This window comes from Caretta caretta, chromosome 2 (assembly GCF_965140235.1).
Source record: "Caretta caretta isolate rCarCar2 chromosome 2, rCarCar1.hap1, whole genome shotgun sequence".
NCBI lineage: Eukaryota > Metazoa > Chordata > Testudines > Cheloniidae > Caretta > Caretta caretta.
In genome coordinates, this window is record NC_134207.1 from 86,256,016 (window position 1) to 86,277,115 (window position 21,100).

Below are 21,100 nucleotides of genomic sequence, written 5' to 3' on the forward strand. Positions count from 1 at the left end.
CAGCTCTAATCTGAAAAGTGGCACTAGAAACAGCATAGTGAAGTTCAACATTTATTGTCACATAAGGATTTCCATTTCAAATTCGCTAAGGTTAGAAGTAAAAAAAGCATGGGTTTTCCCCTCAGCCACCAGCCCTGCAAACCAGCCATGGAAATTCAGATCAAGTTGGACTCTTCATCTGGTCCATCACCAGCCCTGCAGGCCAAACTGTTCACTCAGCCACACCTATGCAACCCATTTGCATTCAGTCAGTTTGCTTAAATGTAGCTGAGCAGACCTCAGTACACATCTGTACGTGAAGGAATAGAATCCAGCTCACTCTCGCCACATGGTGTAGGCTTTTAAGTACTAATAGGAGTAAAAAGCAGCAAGAATTAATTTTTGTCCTTAGAGTAAGCATGAACCCAAATTCTCAAAAGAGCAGACCTGTTATGATACTGCATTGTTACATATTTATGTTTCAGGGTACAAAATTGCTTTATGGCGGGTCATGTTGACAAATCTCATTTTAGGACAAACAAGTGGAACCGTTATGAAACTTTGTACTGGAAGACCAGAGATAACATACAGCTTCCAGATCAGCATGGAACACTAGACTAGTGTTTGTCAAGAAATGAGAACACTGGATCCACATCAGTGTGGATATGGCTCCACCACAGCCCAGTTTCCATGCTGGCCTAGGTAGAGCTGACAGAGATCCTTTCAGCATAGTGGTTCACAGGCACCCTTCATACATGCTGCGATCTGACCCAGCCATCCTCACTAAAGGTTAATTTGAGTCTTCCAGGGTTTTGCATGGGAGTGGGACAAAAAGTGCAGCTTCAACTTTCTCCTCATTAAAAACCTTTTAAATTAGTGTGAGCAATCTTCTTTTTGTCTGAAGGCTTGGACTCAAGTCTGAAAAAAGCAAAATCCACTGTGTATTTTTATACAGCATTTTTTTCATTTGTCTAGGTCTCACTAAGATTCTACCTTTACCTTATAGCTCAGCAACTTTAAAAATAATTGTTTTTCTATCCATTCATTCAAAATTGGTCCTATTATTGGTACTACTGTTGTGACACGATAAGCTTTTCAAGTTGAATAGGGTCTTGTTAGATTTAAATCTAATAATTCAGAAACCAGCAGCTCCATAAACAATTTCAAATCATCTTCACTATCTAAAAGCCCAAGTAATCTCATATTTTTAGTCTGTGTTGGGCTCTACTTTGTGGCTAAGGATTTTATTCTCCTTTGTAAGTGCACTAACAGTTTGAGATAAAAAAAATCCATTTTCTAATCCCCTTTTTTTTAAAAATAGTCATTGTCCGCTTTGAAGGTTTTGTTGTTGACCACATCCACCCAATGTTATTACACTTTGCCTCACAGAATCCAATCCTCCAGCCATGACGGCAACTGTAACATGTATGCTTTGAAATTTTCTGTTAATTTATTCAATAATGCATTTAAATGGTTCTTTTGAGGATTTAGTTGCAGGAGATGTGGCTGAATGTCAGAAGAAGACAGCAGAGTTTTTACATTCAGTTTTGTTTCTATGTCAGATGATTTTCTCTTTGGGTTCAGGCATTTCAGGTTCAGTGGCTCTGTGCAAGTTTCTGGTACCGTTACTCATGCTCACTACTATCCACGCCCACAAGTAGCCAACATTTTCAAAATCAGGTGCCTAAAGTTAGGTTCCCATGTCCCATATTGGGTAACTAAGCAACAGCCTGATTTTTGAAAGTGCTGAGCGTCAACAACTCCCACTGAAGTCACAGCATAATATGAGATCAACAAAAGTGTTTTCTTTCTTCTCAATATAGTATTTACCCCTTTGAGAGGACACATGGATATGCAGAAGGTACACCTTACCATAATCTGCCTTCATTCAATGGGAAAGCAAGATTTACCAGCTGGAAACCAAGCTCTTTTACTAAGAGCAATAGCCCTTCCTCAAACCCCAGTAATGTTGTTGTCTTAATACAGAAATCCAGCGTCTACTGAAAACTGTTAAATAAAATTTGGGGGGGGGGGAGAGAGTGTTTGTTTTTTTAAAAGGACTAGGAAAGAATATTAACAATGACTTCAGCTGTGGACTAGCCTCTCTCAACTCAAATGAAAAAATAGAACGTAATAGGTCTTATAGCTCAAGCACTGCAAGATGTGCTACATGCCTCAAAAATAGGAAGGAGGCGTGGTCCATGGACTGAAGAACAGGTACTCTAACTTCATCGAGACACATCTAGTGAGTTGTAACCTGATAAAAAAAGACTGTGAGAAAGAGAAGAGGGTGGGCAAAGGTAGCAGTAGTCAGGTCATAAAATTAGTCAGGAGAGCATATATGCATGAGGCACTTATTTTTGGTTACTTACCTATGCCCCCTCTAGCTTCTCACGGATAACAGAGGAAGTGGAAGAGAAAAGGGCATTTTTAGGAGGGATTTGAATGTGGTGAGGAGGGAGTTTGTTGGCAAACAGGTTTGGGAAGAGTGAAGTGTGAATGGTAATATGGAAAAAGGCATGAAATGCATGTGAGAGACAGATGCAAGAAAGAGACATTGAGACTATGGGGAGTGGAGGAAAAACAACATGAGGAAATCTGCTCAGAGTCAAGAAGCAGGCAGTACTGCACAGCGGTCATTCCTTTTCCTACCTTTCAGTATGCAAAGAAAGCCATATTCTACCACTTCATGTCTTACACTAGTGTTTGTTTCTGTTGTGCATTGTATAAATGACCTTGAATTCTGCCCCAAGAGAATGATATTTTATCCCTCAACTATTTACCATTAAGTATATATATTCACCACAGTAGCATATTAGTAAACTAGAGAGTAATTCAGTTGAACTGGCTCTCCAAAAGCAGATTAAGGAATCCTAAATTGCCTTGGATGATTTGTCTCTGAAATCTATTTGCAATCAGTGGTATCGCACAGCAGACAACAATTGGACTAAAGAATTCATAAACTCTTGAGCATGGATTAGAGGAAATTGTTCCTGTTTCTCTCTGAAGTGTGGGAATATATAAATATTGGTGACATTGATAGTCTAGTAAAAAAGTAGAATCCGAACCCAATCTGAGCTATCATGTATTTTCACTCATACCTGAATTGTCTTCCTGTAACAAAGAGTACAACCTCAATTTCTTTGTATTCTTAACAAGCCTCTCAACTTTACAACTGTAGCTGATAACTGCTTCACTATTCCTATTACATCTAGGATTGTAAAAACAAAACATATTAGTGCCTAATAACTTTGTTTATGATCCAATATCTTCCTCCTTGAACACAGGAACACAGATTATCTCAGTCTGCCAACAGAGGCAAACAACGGCCAGAACCGTCACATAATCTCCCGTGACGTGAGTTGAGAAACACACTAAATTAGCTGTGTGGAATGATTGAATCACTACAGCTGAGTGATCAAATGCCATTCCAGAGCGGGCATCATAGCTCACTCCACTAATGAGACTTTTCTGCTTTAGTGAATCTGTTAGTTTGATTTTCTTTTCTGGCACTATTCAAGTGCTGGAACTGAGCTCACCTAAGAAAGGGAGACCAAAACGGTTTACTTAATTCTCGTAAGTAAAAGAAAAGAAAATGTAAATACTCCGAATACTGGTGCCAAGAGGACTCCCTTCACTCACATTTTCAGCAGCCTCTAAGTTGTCACAGTAAAGAGGATGATTTGCTCTTAAACCAAAAGTAACTGCTTTTGGGAAACTACTTTGCCAAACCACCTCTATCAGTTTTAACAGCCACTAAGCAACTAGCACATTCTGTTGCTTAAAAGTGACAAAGAAAGTATCTAGAAGTGCTACACAGCTTCTAGAAAAAAACCCAAGATCCCCTTCATCCAAATTCTAAAAATTTCACTTGCTAGTAGCCATTATAGATAGTCAACAACCTAATAATGCTCTATAATAATCTATAAGTCAACTTCAAAAAAGTGTCTAGGGTGCCCAACCTGATGTACTTTAAGGAGGCCTGACTTTCAGTCATCCTCTGAATACCCTAACCTTTAAAAGGTAACTTGGTTTCAGGATGGCCAATGTGAGTCACTCGAAGTCCCTTATCACTTTTGAAAATCTTAGCTAACATCTATGTACACACATACCTCACAGCTGTCACTCAGGAAACATAGTAATTTCCTTTGTACTTTGAACATTATAAAGGTATTTCAGATACCACTATCTTAGAGAGGCAAGGTGGGAGAGTTAATATTTTTTTTTAGGGACAAGATTTTGAGCTTACACAGAACTCTTCTTTGGGTCAGGGAAATGTACCTATATGGCGTATTATATGGTAATTAGGAAAAATGTTGCCAATGTAATGCTTACCACTGTAATAATAACACATATATAGGTTCTCCACTGCACTGATCCACAGTTATAGATGCCCAAAGGGAGACCCTCTGGGCATTAATAAAGAAGACAAGTGTACCTCATTTGGGAGCATCGGACAAGGAAGACATAATATAGCAAATAATCAAAGGGTATAATGCTCCTAGTTTGCTATAGAAAGTAAGAAGGATTTTTTAATCTTTATTAAGACACGTTTGTGATTTTCTATTACTGCTGGCCCTGTAAGATACACTTCCAGAAACAATTTAAAGCATCAATTTTACCAGATTTTTAAACACCCAGTTAAAAAATGTTTCTATTTCATTATGTTCCTAAAGCAGGAGACTACTTCATTAAGGAAGCAGGAAGACAGGTTTCACAACTAAAGCAGGGCATCTATGGCCACAGTGGAGTTGCAGAGTTTAATATATTTTCATAAATCACTCCTTTAACTCATGAATAGAGATGGACTGCTCAAAATTTGATCCAGGTCACAAAACTTAGTGAAACTGGGCCAAGTTTTAAGTCTGCAATGAAACTAGAAACCAGCCAAGTTTCATGTGATTTTGGGGTTTGTTACAAAAAGGTCACCCACTTCAAATAATGCTTTCTAGCACAATGGATATGGAGCCAGGTTCTGTAAGGAACAGAAATGGTACTAAAACATGGAACCATGACAGTAACTCCAAACGAGCCTTAATAGAACTGTGCTACTAGGTGAGTAGCAGCCAGTTAACCTGACAAGGAATTGGAATTGTTCATCGAGAGCATGCTAAAGACAGCAATTTGTACAGTCAGAGCTCAGCTTTTGTTTTAATTGGGCATGACACTTTCTGTATACTTACTGCTGATGGAGAGCTCTTTAGTGTGGTAATACCTAAGAAGCCCTGCTAAATTTAATTTCAATTTCCATTTGACACCAGCTAAAATAGCAGCTTGTCATTCACCATTTAATAGCCATGACACTCCATATTTCAAAAAGTCATACAAGCTTTTAAATTTGGTTTCTGAAACTATTTTAGTAAAACTCACAAGACAGACCATATTAAACTAATTGGAATAAAGTGCCCTTGAGATGTAAATGGAAAGTTTAATGTTTTAGTATACAACAGCTAAAAAAGTTATGCAATCAAAAGCCCAATCCTGCAAATACTTATGCATATGAGTGACTTTTCTCATATGAGTTGAGTTTTTTTTCAGTAGGACAACTCACATTAGTAAAGTTAGGTCCCTAAGTGTCCACAGGTTCCAGCATAAAATGTGTCCCTACTGAGCTCCTAACTACTCAATTAACCGAGGGCGCATCCTTTTTTCTGCTGCATTTTCATGTGTGTTCCTCACTGTGGGGAGCTATTGTTACTCTTTTGTGTCTGAATGTTAATAAACATTTCCGAACAAATGCCCAATGGTACTGAGAGAGAGCGAGAGAAATAATTTTTTGCCAGAGATTTATTTCCCCCAAATAGGAGTAATTTTGCATTAGAAATCAAATACAAACCCACAGATATCTCACTTCCTTACTCTGCCTTAATTTTATGTTCACTGTAAGTCTGATTTTTTTAAAGCATTCTGAAGTGTAATGTTTGACGGTTTGGATGTCAGTAGCGCAATTTTGAGAAGCAGTTTTGCTGCTGTCATAATGATACTGCAGCTTTGTAGTGAAATATTAAAAAGAGTTGGGTGTGTTTTTTTTTTAAGAAAAGGAAGCTGGAAATATATTCACAAAAAGAAAAGGAGGACTTGTGGCACCTTAGAGACTAACCAATTTATTTGAGCATGAGCTTTCCTGAGCTACAGCTCACTTCATTGGATCCGCTATATTGATTTACATCAGCTGAGGATCCAGCAGTCTTATCACTGAATCCAGTGGAAGCAGGATTAGGCCCTTATGTTGCAATGAGAATTGTTTTTAGTGTTCAGAATTTTTCATTCCCACAAACATACCTTACTTACCTTTTTCCAAAGAGAAAAGGAATACTAGTGGCACCTTAGAATAGATTTCCACTCCATACGGCTAAATGCAGTGCCTTGCATAATGACAGGTTTCACAGTAGTAGCTAGTACTCCTTTTCTTTTTGCAAATACAGACTAACACGGCTGATACTCTGAAACCTACAGTATTGTGAAGAACCATCCATTAGGCGGACACTACCTAATTGTATCCCACTTGCAAGGCTGAACAGAAGCCACCAGAGAGCAAATATCAGTGTGTATTTATCCTCCCTGCCCCCTAGATTCTTACTGTGACTTCCCAAAGACGAGAAACATTCACCTTAGGACACTTTCCAATTTTTGTTTTTAATAAGCAGGGAAAATATTTTATTTAATTTCCAGTGGATGTTTTACAAGAGGCCCTATGCCAATCATTCCCACAATAGGCTCTGGGTGATTTTAGTCCTGTATTTACAAACACAGAGAGAATGAAAGAACCAAACAGCCAAGTGACAAACACATTATAAAAACTATATAAAATTACATCAAAGAAGTGACAAAATGGCATAATGCACATGCTGTACAACCATACAATATACTTTATCTTGCCCTTTGGACCCCAGAGACAAAATGTGTCACTGTATTCTCTTAACACATGAGAAAATGAATGAAAAGGAAGTTAAAAGGAAGCCCAGAATAATAAGTACAAGCAGACTTGCCACAACGGGCCAGAAGCCAGGAATTCCCTTATTCTGGTTCTAGACATGGTAGGGAGACATCAAGAAATATGGTTGGCAGAGACATGAGACAGGAAAAGCCACATCACCCCCACCACCACAGACGCACAGGGAAAAGAGACTGGTTAGCTCAGGGGCAGTGGTCCCATAAAGAGATACTTCTCAAGAAAGTATGTGTGCCAAGAGATACCCAGAAACTGGTTCTGCTTCTCAGCCCATCAGACAGACTTGTGGAAAACAGAAATGATGCCTGTGGCTGTGCCTGTTCAAGCCTGTTCAAGCTTGTGTAGTTTATTAACTTACCAGATAGCGCTGTCTGAAGGGCGACCTATATGCTCCCCTCTGCTATGCAACATGGAACGTAGTAAAAACCTCTTTACTGCTATGAAAATGGGTGGGAACTTATGGAGAGGAAATGGAGATAGTTCACATAAAAACAACAACATCTAACTTTCCCATTCAGTTGCTGAGCGATAAGCATCTGATATGTTCTAGTGGTTCTACTAGGATCTACTCTATGTCTACATAAAGTGCACTTTACAAGACTTGGAAAAAATAAATTCCATTCCCTGATGGGATTTACTTTGTTCATCTCACTGAGGACAAAGAATCAAGCATGCCACCTGAGAAATCTGTAAAGAATTCTAAGCAAAATCGAGGAGAATGAGAAAATGGCCTGTAGCATTCACTAAGCACTCAGAGCTGCAACTGAAGTCAATGGTAGCTGTGCTTCAAATATAAAAAGTATGATACAAAATTAAGCACACTATATAAAAATAAGGCCCTAGATATCTAAAGTTGGGCACACAAATTTACAGGACACTTTTGACCTATCTGTGCCTCACTTTGCTATGCACAAAATGCGGATAATACCCCCACTCACTTTACAGGGGGTAGTGTGAAACCTAATGTTTGTGAAAAACTCAAATACTGTAAAGGCATCTGATCCTACTCAAGGTAGGGGCTAAAATGTTCCAGCTATTTCCGAGAATGAGGCAAGAGAAAAATTCATTATTTTACCCATGTTAAACAATTCTTATAAATGTTTCATTAAGAATCTCTGGTGCCTCCATCCTTTAAAGCAGGGTCTTGAAATTTGGTGGGGAAACTGTCCTGGCATCAGAGATGTGCCTTTTGCCATCCCTAGCAAAATCCACCAAAAGTTAGCCCTCCAAAAAATAATCAGTTTTCCTGTGCTCTGTCGGTTAGTGTTTGGCAGCTAAATCCTCCAAAGAGTCTTTCGGCACTGGGCATGATCCAGTGCAGGGCTGCAGGGAAAATCCCTGCAATTGCTCCTCCTAGTTGCCAGGGGCTGCTGTGGAGTTGTGACACAAAACAGAGAGCATGGAGGCTGTCTCTCCTGCGCTCTCAATGGTCCCACAACAGGTGCCCATGGAGAAGAAGGAACAACCAGATTGACTTGGATGCTGGGGAAAGTAGGGCAGAGGTGAGGAGATGCACTGAATGAGGCAACGGGTATCATAACGCATACATACAAGGGGGCAGTATTAGGGTTACACTGGCAAACTTAATTAGGGCATTTCCTAACTTTTGAGTGTTTGACTTTGTAACCTTAACCTAAACATATATGGCTTTCTGTTGGACAGAGTAATAACTATAGCGCAGTAGTACCCAAACTTTTCCAGTGTCACTCACACACCCCCTTACCAGTAATGGAATCTGTCCACACACACCCTCCATTTCTGCACAGCTAAGGCTTTGTCAACAGAGGAGCTTGGTCTGAAGGCGGAGCTGGAGGCAGAACTGGGAATGGGGGCGGAGCTGGGGCTGGAGCTGCCCTGGGGGCAGAGCGGAGCTGCTGCTGGGGCTGGAGCAGGGGGCAGAGCGGAGCTGCGGCTGGGGGCAGAGCGGAGCTGCGGCTGGGGGCAGAGCGGAGCTGCGGCTGGGGGCAGAGCGGGGCTAGGTGGTTCTCCCTCCCCACTCCCATAGGGGCTGTCCTGGGCCCCACCACATACCTCCCCAAATGTTCCTCTGCACCCCTCTAGGTGGGTGCATCCCACAGTTTCTGGACCACTGCTATAGCATGTTGAAAAAACATACCTAAGGATCAAAATTTTCAAACAAGGGTACATAAAGTTAGGAATATATATCTTTATTTACGTACATAAAAAAAAGTTTTCTGAGATGCTTGCCTTTGCAGCTCCTAATGATATCAAAAGGAGTTGTGTGTAAACAGCACCTCTTAAAAAAAATCAGACCTCTTGTTAGGTGCCTAAATATAGATGTTTGAAAATTTTGGCCAAGAATTTTACGGAAATATTTTAGTATGATTTGCAGTCTCTCTTAATATAGGGTATAAAAATTTTAAAACAGCAGAATGAAAAGCTAACGTAGGCTACAAAAAATGGGGAAAATATTTACTAAAATAACTGATGTTAAACAGTATATTACATATATCAAGCACAGAGGGGAAAATAAATGGAAAGGTATGCCTCAGACCACCAGGGCAGACTGGGAACTCAAACTAAGATACTTAGAACCAGCCTTCACACAGTGAGATGGTAGGTTTACCCACCAAATTGGCTGAAAGGATATGAGCTTTGAAATGAGTGAGTAAAAGATAATTTTGCAAAGAGCTTTCCATATATTTCAAAGATAAGAACTGACCCTGATGATGACGACAACAACACTGCCAATTCCTAGTAATTTAATCAGTTGAGGACTAGTTGCATGCAGTGATCAGGATTTATACAATTTCAACAATGGTAAGAGGTAATTAGTTAGAAAGAATAATCAACATGCTCAGAAGCCTTGACCTCCACTATATCATCATCTTTGGCTGTCATACTTTTCTAAAAACTTGCTTGGCAGGAAGACACAACGTGAATATTAAAGTTTAAGGAGCACATATTTTAAAGGACATTAAATTCCAAAAAAAAACAAAACCCAGGGGTACTTGTGGCATCTTAGAGACGAACAAATTTATTTGAGCATAAGCTTTCGTGGGCTACAGCCAGCCCACGAAAGCTTATGCTCAAATAAATTTGTTCGTCTCTAAGGTGCCACAAGTACTCCTGTTCTTTTTGCGGATACAGACTAACACAGCTGCTAATCTGAAACCTGTCATTAACTTCCAAGTCTTCCCCAGGTGAGTTATGGAGACGGATCTTGATGTGCAAGCAACTTCTCTGTATGGCAAAAGGATATGCAGCTTGCTTATCACCACACAGAACATCAAAATAAGTATCTGTGTCTCACCTTCTGCATGAGGACTTGCCTAACCACATTTGTGTATATTTTAAACAGAACAATCTCAAGTCAGGTGCCAGTCCTGAAACCATTTCAGTGCATGATTTAACTTTAAGCACATGAATAATTCTATTTATTTCAATGGCACTACTTGCATGTTTAAATATATACATACTGTATGTGAATTGTCTGCAGGACTGCGGCCATAAGTGGATCACTTTACATTTTATTAATTAACAAAGAAGCACCATCTGTTAGAAAGAAGTGGACAAGAAGAGATTGTTTCCATAGCACTGAATGCAAAATATATCCTCCACACAGCCTGCCTATGCCAACAAATCTGATTCTCCCACTGCAAACAGTTGCTATTATTCATTATTTTATAGCATCCAAAAAGGTAGCATGCACTTCAGAGAAAATAACAAAAAAACAAGAGAGTATTCAAAGAGCTTGCAGTCTAAATTACACTCCTGACACAACAAACAATGGTGACAAACAGTCGATGGGGAAAGGGTACAGACAGACATGGTCTACAGCAGCATGATCATGTGGCAACAGGGTATAGACAGGCACACATCTTGGTGGGTCAGGCGGTTAGTTATTTTAATATATACCCTAATCAATAATTTTGAATCTATAAAAATATTGAATTACTTATTGTGGGCTCTACAGAAGAGATGACATGTACCACAGTTTGGCCAGAGTACATGATGAGCTAACTATTGACAATATTGCATACCAGAAAGTAACATGTAGGTATACCACACTCAGCTCTATTTTCAAGCCTCAGTACAAGTACTTAGACACACAAGAATCTTCATACGTGGGGCAAGTTCATGCCTAATTAGTTCCACACCTTGTAAAAAAATGGAGGCAGTGTAGAAACTCAGAATCCAGACAGGCAAATAAAATCCACTATGAAAATTTGCATTGGCAAATCAATTTCTACTATGCCTGCTTTCAATGACTGAACTCCATGACTATGAAAAATTAGTGACTAATATTTAACAAAATACAAATAAGATGACTGGATTCACCAGTTACAAAGATACCTGGATTTGGATTAGCAGATGCTATGTCCTTACGAGATTCAAGAGACCAGATCACCTGGGAACAAACTGATCCATACATATACAAATTTCTAGACATTCCCAGAGCCCACAGAGGAAGGGAGCAAGTGTACCTAAAGGTATGACACACTGTACTGTTGATATTTGCAAGCATCTTAGAAATCAACGTATAAAATCATTCTTCACATATGCTTCAAAAATCATACCGTAACTTTCAGGCAAGAAGTCTATTTAACAGCAAAAATTTAGAGATGCTTTCTACAGAGAACAACTTCCCATAAGATTTGAACTTGCAACTGTGAGATAGAATAATCTGCATTAATTCGATCAATTCTAGGATACAGAGAAGATCCAAATGATAACTGGTTGAATCTCAAACTGGAAAATATTTCATGATATGAAAATAATTTCTTTCCTTAAATACTTGTTGTAATTCAAATGTAATGTTTTGGGTTATGAAATATAATTCCACTAGCAATTATGCATAACACACTATTATTGAATTAATTGGTCTGGTTCATTATTGAATCATATATCCTTTAGAAGCTATTTGGAGACAGAGAAGGTGAAAGCATCATTTACTGAACATGCCAAAAATGGTTGGGTTTTCCCCATATATTGGTAATTCAGAGCATATAGGTTGTGGTTTTGTACGGTCATTTACCTTATCATGCATCTAAGTACACCAACCTCATACTGTAAAACAGAATAAGGAATTTTCTTTCTGGATTACCGGATATCATTACATCAGTTGTTATGAAGTCATTTTTACCTGATTTTTTCCAAAGTTCACAGATCTGGTTCTTGAACCTGCTTCATCAATTTGGGTTCTTTCATGAATACAACATCAATATCTAGGACGAATCTATCATTTTAAGAGGGAAAAAGTAGGTTTTAAAAAAGACCTTATAAAATACTTATCCTACAGTAAATCTAGTTCAGTGGTTCTCAAATTTTTGTACTGGTGATCCCTTTCACATAGGAAGCCTCTGAGTGTGACCCCCCGCCCCCATAAACTAAAAACACTTTTTTATATATTGAACACCATTATAAATTCTGGAGGCAAAGCAGGGTTTTGGGTGGAGGCTGACAACTCACAAGCCCCCAAGTAATAACCTCGGAACCCCCTGAGGGGTCCCGACCCCCAGTTTGAGAACCGCTGCTCTAGTTCTTCAAAGATGTGCAGTCCACACAGATTCCACTCTTGGTGTGCATGCACTCCATGCATCTGAGATCAGACTGCACCCTGGGAGCCTTTGTGACTTCCACAGCTGAGGGTAGAAGTGGTGGAGAATCATCAACTGCAGCTCAGTTCCTCCATCCATAAGAATCCCATGTCTCATGACTCCTATTAGCAGGGATCGAGGGTGGGTTGTGGAATCAAATAACTACAGTTACAGTAGGGTAAGTAACCGTATTTTCTTCTTTAAGTGACTGTCCACACAGATTCCACTCTTGGTGACTTGTAGGCAGTATCCTTTCTTGAAGATGGGTAAAGAGTCCTACTGTAATACTGACTGGACTGCTCTATCAAAGCTTGCATCTGATTTAAAGCCTGCAGCAACACACAGTGAGTGGGGAATGTATAGATCAAACTCCATGTTGCTGCCCTACAAATCTCCCTCAGGGAGTTCAGAAAGGTCAGTTGAAAGAGGTGACAGAAGTGATTTGAGTTCTAGTCTAATGAGCTCTAATAAATTCAGGTAGATCTTTCTTCACAAGAATATGGCAGGTAAATACCATTCTGAAACTACTTGTACAGTCTTTGTGAGGATACTGGCTGACCCCTTGTCCATTCTATGAATGCCATAAACCGCCTCAGACAGGTCCTATCCAAGTAAAAGGACAACGAGGAGGGGGTTCTCTGGTTAGTTGAAAGGTATGGGTGGTCCCTTAAGGAATCCTGTCACGGAAGGGAAAGAAAATATTGAGTAGCCCTGTACTGGGGGATGGTGAGCCAATATGGTGGCCAGACGGCCCTAATAAAGCTGAGTGATAGCAACAATTGTTTCAGTGAGAGCAATAGTCCTGAACACCCAGAAGCAACCCCTGCAGGGATGTCACATACTACTGTTCAGACCAAATGGAAAATTGCCTCCATTTAGGTTGGCTAGATTGTTTCATGGACAATTTCCTGCTCTGGAAGGCGATGTCCAGGACAGATACTGAGTAACTCCTCTCAGTGGGTGTCAGCCAACCAGCATCTAGGCCCTACATCTGCAGGAGTTGCTGCATCAAGGAGGTAAGCCCTAGCTGCTCTTCCTAGACAGCAAGTCAGGCAGGCTCAGTAACAGCTGCAGATTGACAGTTCCATCATATCTGAGTACCAAAACAGTCTTGCCCAATGTGATGCTTGCCTGGGGTACCCAGGGTTGCAAGGCACCTTGTTGTCATCTGCCTTAGAGTGAGGAAGCCTTGTCTGTGCCTCTCATGGGTCAGCTCCCTGACTCTCCCAGCCACAGGCAGTACAAGAACTGCCCTCTCAGGCTCCACTGTCCCTCTGCAGGTAAGCAATAGTCACACTCCAACCCCTGAGCGCTACAAGCATCCCTCTGGACTGTCTAGCCTCTGCTCCACTGGACACTCACAGATCCACAACTTCCAAAGGAACAGTACGCTCCACCTTATCAGTTACACCTCAGGATCCCCGCTCCACTTAACACACAGCACGTAGATTTGTATAATGAAATCAAGTACAAGATTATTTAACAAAGGACAGACATTCAAGAAGAAGCAAGTAGAATTAGTGGCAACAAATGGTTACATATAAAATAAAATAACACACTTTCTAGAGCCTAAACTTAACTAAACAACTCGTTCTCCCGTCTCAGGGGTTAGTTCACCCAAAGTTTTTCTCCCAGGTTTAAACTGCCATACTGGCTGTGATCGTCCATTCATAAGGCAAGCCAGCTGGCAACTTGTCCCCTAGGTGAAGGACACCTGAGTGTACCTCTGCACTCCCAGATATACAGTTTAAACCATCTATTGTCTTCACTTGTAAACAGGATAACACCTGCTGCTTGTTTTTTCCTGTGTAGAACCTCTTCTGGAGACTTTGCAGTCACTTGATTAACATTCTGCTCAGACTGAAAAATAGGTGTTCATTGTGAAATATACAATAGTCAATTTACAAATAGGCATCTCCTGTCTGAAAGAAACTTGTTTATCACCCTCTGGCGATCAGCCCCAACTCATAGACTTTAAGAGCATAATTTTCAATATACACACACAACTCCTTATGCACATCCATTCTGCAATGACTATGTGATCTGTGTGAAACAAGCTTTCAGTAGAGGCCACCCTCCTTTGACAAACTATTATGTAGAGACCAGATCCAGGGGATCCCTGTAACCCTATGCACCCCTATACCATCTGCCGGTTGGTACCAAGAGATTCCTAGGCCACACTAAGATGAGGCTATCAGGATTATAGTCCCGGAGTCCTAACTGAGTTTCCACAGGACACTGGAGATCCTAGGTATCTATGGAAGCCCATACAGGAGGTCTGGACCCCATGAGAAAAGCATTGGTGAGGGATCCTGGATTCTCATCTCCTCTGGAACACCACCTTTCGCATTTGTAATTGTAACTGTATAAATGTCACACACCGGTCTATCATCAGGTAACCCCATCTGTGAAAGACTGTCTTGAAGGACCAAGGGATTGCGTGACCACTCATGGCTCTTGGAGAAGTCTCTGCTGAGCTAGTCCACCAGGGTTTTCTGAAGACCTAGGAGACAGAGCTCCAGGGTGACTGGTGCAAAACACTCCACAACCACAGACTCATGGCTTCTTGGCAGAGTGTGATGATCAGGCCCCTCCTTGCCTGTTGATGTAGGGCATTGCCATTGTGATGTAAGAATTGCCAGTACCAAGGTCTTTTAGAAAAGAAAGAACAGGGGTCTGAGAGAGTAAAAAAATCGAAGTCTAACAGCAGGGTTTCTTCGGACTTTCCTCAGACTACTCGGTAAGTCTGAGGAAACTCAGAATTTCTACAGCCTCTCTCAAGAGTGTAATATAACCCAGAACAGGCAAGACAGGAAACCTGTTAACCACACCATTCTTGCAACTGAATAGACTTCCCTTGTACCCATTCTCTAATCTCCTGAGAATGGATGAATTAAAATATAGATACTAAATATAAAGAGATGGTATGAGAGGTTGCCAGATAGAGCAGAAAGGGAAAAATAGAAAACTAGACTGAAAAAAATTATTTCGTTATTGATTTAGACTCAGTGTTAATAATTAAACAGCTGACATTTTTCTCAGCTTCCTCTGGTTGAGACCCAATAAAAAGGGAATCCCTTTATATTACATTAAAAATCTCTGATGGTTCCTTACTACCCCAGAAACCAGTAAATACTCACGACACTTATGGAGCAGGGACTGGTATTTTATTTGAACTGGGGGGGAAATGTGGCTTCTTTGGACGAAACATCTATTATTGCCAGCTGTACAATGGGAAGGAAGCTTCAGAGTTTACATAATATGTGAAGGAGCTTCCTTTAAATGGGACTGATTCATGGAGAAAAATTCTTATGGGGGTGTTAATTTTGACGCAGATTTTTTATGCATGTAGGGTTTAAATGGAGTGTCTGATTAAAGAAAGAAAACAAGCCTGGTCTTATGCAGATGTAGCAGCATGTGGGCTGAATGTGCAAATTAGCAGAGATATATTAAATGCAGTTCAGGGAAGAGACCCTTTTTCTTGTCAGTATAAAGGATGGAAAGATGTGTACAGTATTATAAATCCCAACTGTATTTCATGAGACAGTGGCGATTGTGCTTGTGTCTCAGAGCCGAATTTGGCCCTTCTATGACTCAAGGATCAGATTGGCAGTATTTTTTTTTTTTTTTTAAACATTCCCATAGCAGAACTAAGAACATTATTGGAGGGGAATGAGTGATCCAGAGTGATGATCCTTGCACTCCCTAGGCACTCCCCCTCTAAATGCGGTATAGTAATTGTAAAGCTGCCTTTTGGATTTGATGAGTCATGGTGCTACAGCAGGGACGGTTATAAAAACTAATCACTTGTGATTTTAAAGGAAAGTGCTTCCTGCACAGCTTCAGTCCTGTGGATCCCAGCTTATCCCAGGTGCCCCAATTTTAGGGCCTTCTTGTTAACATCAAATCAGTTGCAGTCTGATGGAACGCAGCCTGGCCACCTGCAATAAGAAAACTGACATAATTTGATTGCCAAGGTGAGATTTATGTTAAGTGGCTGTATATAGGAGAACTGATTGTGTAAAACTTACAAACAAATTACTAATCTTTGTCCTATGAAAAGAAACAATAAGCAATAAGCAACTGAAATTACATTTAAAGTTCACAGTATTTATACACCTCCGCTGTAAAGGCAAAACTCCTCTTATGGCAATGACATTTTAGAACAGTTTTCTGTTATTTGAATAATAGTTAAATATTTGAATGTCTAGCAAGTCATCACTAAAATGGTACAGCTTTGCAGCTGACTGTTCTCTCTCCATAAAATGTGTACATGTATAGATTTTTTTCATGTAGTAATAGCATATAATTAGGGTGAACACATGTCCCGATTTTATAGGGACAATCTTGATTTTTGGGTCTCTCTCTTATATAGGCTCCTATTACCCCCCCACACCCTGTCCCGATTTTTCACATTTGCTGTCTGGTCACCCTACATATAATGTACCGATCCAGACCTGTAATACCTAAAATATCTAACTAACTTAAAGTGTCTCCATCTTTTTCACATTCTTTTGAAAACTGTCTCTCTGGATACTAGGAAATGGCGGTCTGTGACATTTTAAACAAACCATCTTATGTAATACAGACATTTGAAACATAATTGGTGTGCAAAGAATCTTATTCTAGATGTCAATTTCGAAAGGCCAAAATATTTGAGAAAAGCAAATAAATCATCTACTTTTGTGCAAATGGACTGCCAGTACCATCAATATGATTATAATATAGTTTGCCATGTGTCTGATTGTAAATTTTGAGATTAAGGTTATAATACATGGTCTGTCCTGAATAAAAAAAAAAAAAAATCAGAATCCAGTTTTGTCTAAATTTGATCCACAGCGCAGCTATTTTCTGGCCTTCTTTACAAGAAAAAAGAATGAGTGTAAGAGAGATGGAGACTGAGCTACAGCAGTGCCCCAAAGTTGTCATATCACTAGGCCGATTCCCACTCACTATGATTTCAAATATAGCAGTGAGCAAACTTCAGGGGGTAAATTTAAAATAAAGTTAAACTAGGGTTATATTCTGGAAAATATGAAGTCCTAGTTCCACATCTAGTTCTCTGGGTATATTTTGCCACCATTAAAAATATGTTGGTCAAACCAATGAGCAGTGGGAACTCTAGTAGTTTAGACCAAGGATTTCCTTCAAAATTCTCCTGTTGCGGGAGGGATAGATGTGGAAGGGGAAGTGTCACTCTCCTTGGGTCACTGACAGGAGCCTTCTGATGCCCGGCATTTGCTAAATCCATAGGGCGTCCCTGCTTGCAAAAATGTGAGTCTTCTCTATACTAAATTAAGCCAAAGTGTCTGCATTTGATGGAGATGGGGATTCCGGGCTCCCCACTCAAGTCCTTTCAGTAGAGTCCCCCATTCACCTACAAGATCTCTATCAAGCATTCTTACAACTACAATACCTACCTACGGAAGTGAAGAAACAGATTGATAGAGCCAGAAGAGTTCCCAGAAGTCACCTACTACAGGACAGGCCTAACAAAGAAAATAACAGAACGCCACTAGCCATCACCTTCAGCCCCCAACTCAAACCCCCCAACGCATTATCAGGGATCTACAACCTATCCTGAAGGATGACCCAACACTCTCACAAATCTTGGGAGACAGGCCAGTCCTTGCCTACAGCCCCCCAACCTGAAGCAAATACTCACCAGCAACCACATACCACACAACAGAACCACTAACCCAGGAACCTATCCTTGCAACAAAGCCCGTTGCCAACTGTGCCCACATATCTATTCAGGGGACACCATCACAGGACCTAATAACATCAGCCACACTATCAGAGGCTCGTTCACCTGCACATCCACCAATGTGATATATGCCATCATGTGCCAGCAATGCCCCTCTGCCATGTACATTGGTCAAACTGGACAGTCTCTACGTAAAAGAATAAATGGACACAAATCAGATGTCAAGAATTATAACATTCATAAACCAGTCGGAGAACACTTCAATCTCTCTGGTCACGCGATTACACACATGAAAGTTGTGATATCACAACAGAAAAACTTCAAAACCAGACTCCAGCGAGAGACTGTTGAATTGGAATTCATTTGCAAATTGGATACAATTAAGTTAGGCTTGAATAGAGACTGGGAGTGGCTAAGTCATTATGCAAGGTAACCTATTTCCCCTTGTTTTTTCTTAACCCCCGCCCCCCCCAGACATTCTTGTTAAACCCTGGATTTGTGCTGGAAATGGCCCACCTTGATTATCATACACATTGTAAGGAGAGTGATCACTTTAGATAAGCTATTACCAGCAGGAAAGTGGGGTGTGGAGGGAAAGAAAACCTTTTGTAATGGTGAACACCCATTTTTTCATGGTTTGTGTGTATAAAAAGATCTTCTGTACTTTCCACAGCATGCATCCGATGAAGTGAGCCGTAGCTCACGAAAGCTTATGCTCAAATAAACTGGTTAGTCTCTAAGGTGCCACAAGTCCTCCTTTTCTTTTTGCGAATACAGACTAACACGGCTGTTACTCTGAAACCTGTGTAAGGGTGGCAGCACAGAATGCTCACCATGGGGCTTTGCTGAACCTATCCTGTCCAGCCAGTGCACTGGGGCCAGCTGCCTCCTTGTAGGTGCAGGGAATCAGTGAATGACCTTCTTGAGGGTAGTTTCCCTGAAGTTCTACAGGAGTTCCTCATGGGAGCTGTAGCACTACTGTCTATTCTCTCCCAGAGCCACCCACCAACTGTCTGGAACTTCCTGCTTTTAAAACCTTATTCGACTCTGACATAACTGAAAGGGCCAAAGGAGTGGACCAGCCTTTAATCCCTTTGCCAATGTTGCAGGGTTTATACAGCCTGTCACGGGGGTACTGGGAAAGGACGAATTACTAACCCCATGGAAATGACCCGAGTGTCAGCCCCATAAATGCATACCTCTCCCAGGGCCAGGGCTATGCACATGAAGAACCAATACCGCTGTGTAGCCCCTCAGTTTCTATGGCAGTATGGCTCTGAGCCTTCACTACATGCACCTGTCCAGTCTCCTTGGGGAGGCGGGGGGATTTCACTTTAAAGTGTACCATACCATGTAAGCTAACATTGACCTCATGATTGTTTTTTGTGTGGAGATTGCAGTGGGGTTTGAGAGAAGTGATGGAGGCCACACTCCATTCCTTCTAACTCCTAGCCCTGGTCTACACTACAGGGTTAGGTCGAATTTAGCCGCATTAGGTCGATCTTACAATGAATGTGTCTACACAAGCAACCCTGTTCCATCGACCTGAAGGGCTCTTAAAATCGACTTCTGTTCTCCTTCCCGGCAAGGGGAGTAGTGCTAAAATTGACCTTGGTGGGTCAAATTTGGGGCAGTGCAGACACAAATCGACATTATTGGCCTCCGGGAGCTATCACAGAGTGCTTCAATGTGACCGCTCTGGACAGCACTTTCAACTCCAATGCACTAGCCAGGTACACAGGAAAAGCCCTGGGAACTTTTGAATTTCATTTCCTGTTTGGTCAGCGTGACGAACTCAGCAGCACATGGAGAACTCATGCAGTCTCCCCAGAATCGCAAATGAGCTCTAGCATAGAGCAAATGGGAGACACTGGATCTGATTGCTGTATGGGGAGAAGCATCTGTACAGGCAGAACTCCGATCAAAAAGAGAAATGCTAATATATATTCCAAAAATCGCACAGGGCATGATGGACAGAGTCTACAACAGGGACACACAGCAGTGCCTTGTGAAAGTCAAGTTGTTCAGGTAAGCCTACCAAAAGACAAAGGAGGCAAACAGTCGCTCTGGGTCAGAGCGCCATACATGCCACTTCTATGATCAGCTGCATGGCACTCTGGGGGTGGGGTGAGGAACCCTACCACTACTCCACCACTGTCCGTGGACACCTGCAAGGGGAGAGTCTCATGCAACACGGAGGAGGATTTTGTGGATGAGGAAGAGGAGGAGGAGAATGTGCAGCAGGCAAGCAGTGAATCCGTTCTCCCCAGCAGCCAGGACCTTTTCATCACCCTGGAGCCAATACCCTCCCAAGGCAGGATCCCTGACCCTGAAGGTGAGAAGGCACCTCTGGTGAGTGCACATTTGTAACTAAACATTATTGCTTTTAAACCCTGTACTGTAATATTTGATTTGCCTTGAAGACTTTGGTTGCATTTGCGGCCAGTACAGCTACTGGAAAAGTCTGTTAATGTGTCTGGGGATGCTGCGGGAATCCTCCCGGGACATCTCCATGGACCTCTTCTGGAGGTACTCTGAAAGTCTTTGCAGAAGGTTTCTGGGGAGGGCTGCCTTATTTTGTCTTCCAGGGTAGGACACTTTACCATGCCAAGCCAGTAGCAAGTATTCTGGAATCACTGCAGCACAAAGCATGGCAGCAAATGGTCCTAGGTTTTGGTCTCATTCAAGCAACATTCGGTCTTTATCTTTCTGTCTTAGCCTTAGGAGAGTGGTGATATTCATGGTCACCTGGTTGAAATAGGGGAATTTTTGTAAGGGAACAGTAAAAGGACCCCGTTCATGCTGGGCTGTTTGCACTTGGCTAAAATGGATCATCCCATAGCCATGCGGCGGGGGGAACGGGGGAAGGGATCATCCCAAATAGCCACGCGGAAGGGTGTG

At 41.3% G+C, this 21,100-nt stretch overlaps 1 protein-coding gene across 6 annotated transcripts in view; it reads right to left on the reverse strand.

The window, feature by feature from the left end:
- DLGAP1 (DLG associated protein 1) overlaps positions 1–21,100 on the reverse strand; it is a 634,484-nt gene that overhangs the window by 428,889 nt on the left and 184,495 nt on the right. The window contains exon 3 of one of the 6 annotated variants that reach the window (XM_048840360.2): positions 12,039–12,131. The exons of the other annotated variants lie outside the window; for them this stretch is intronic. The gene's annotated coding sequence lies outside the window, so the exon portion shown is untranslated. The remainder of the gene's footprint in view (positions 1–12,038; positions 12,132–21,100) is intronic. 6 annotated transcript variants of the gene reach the window in all.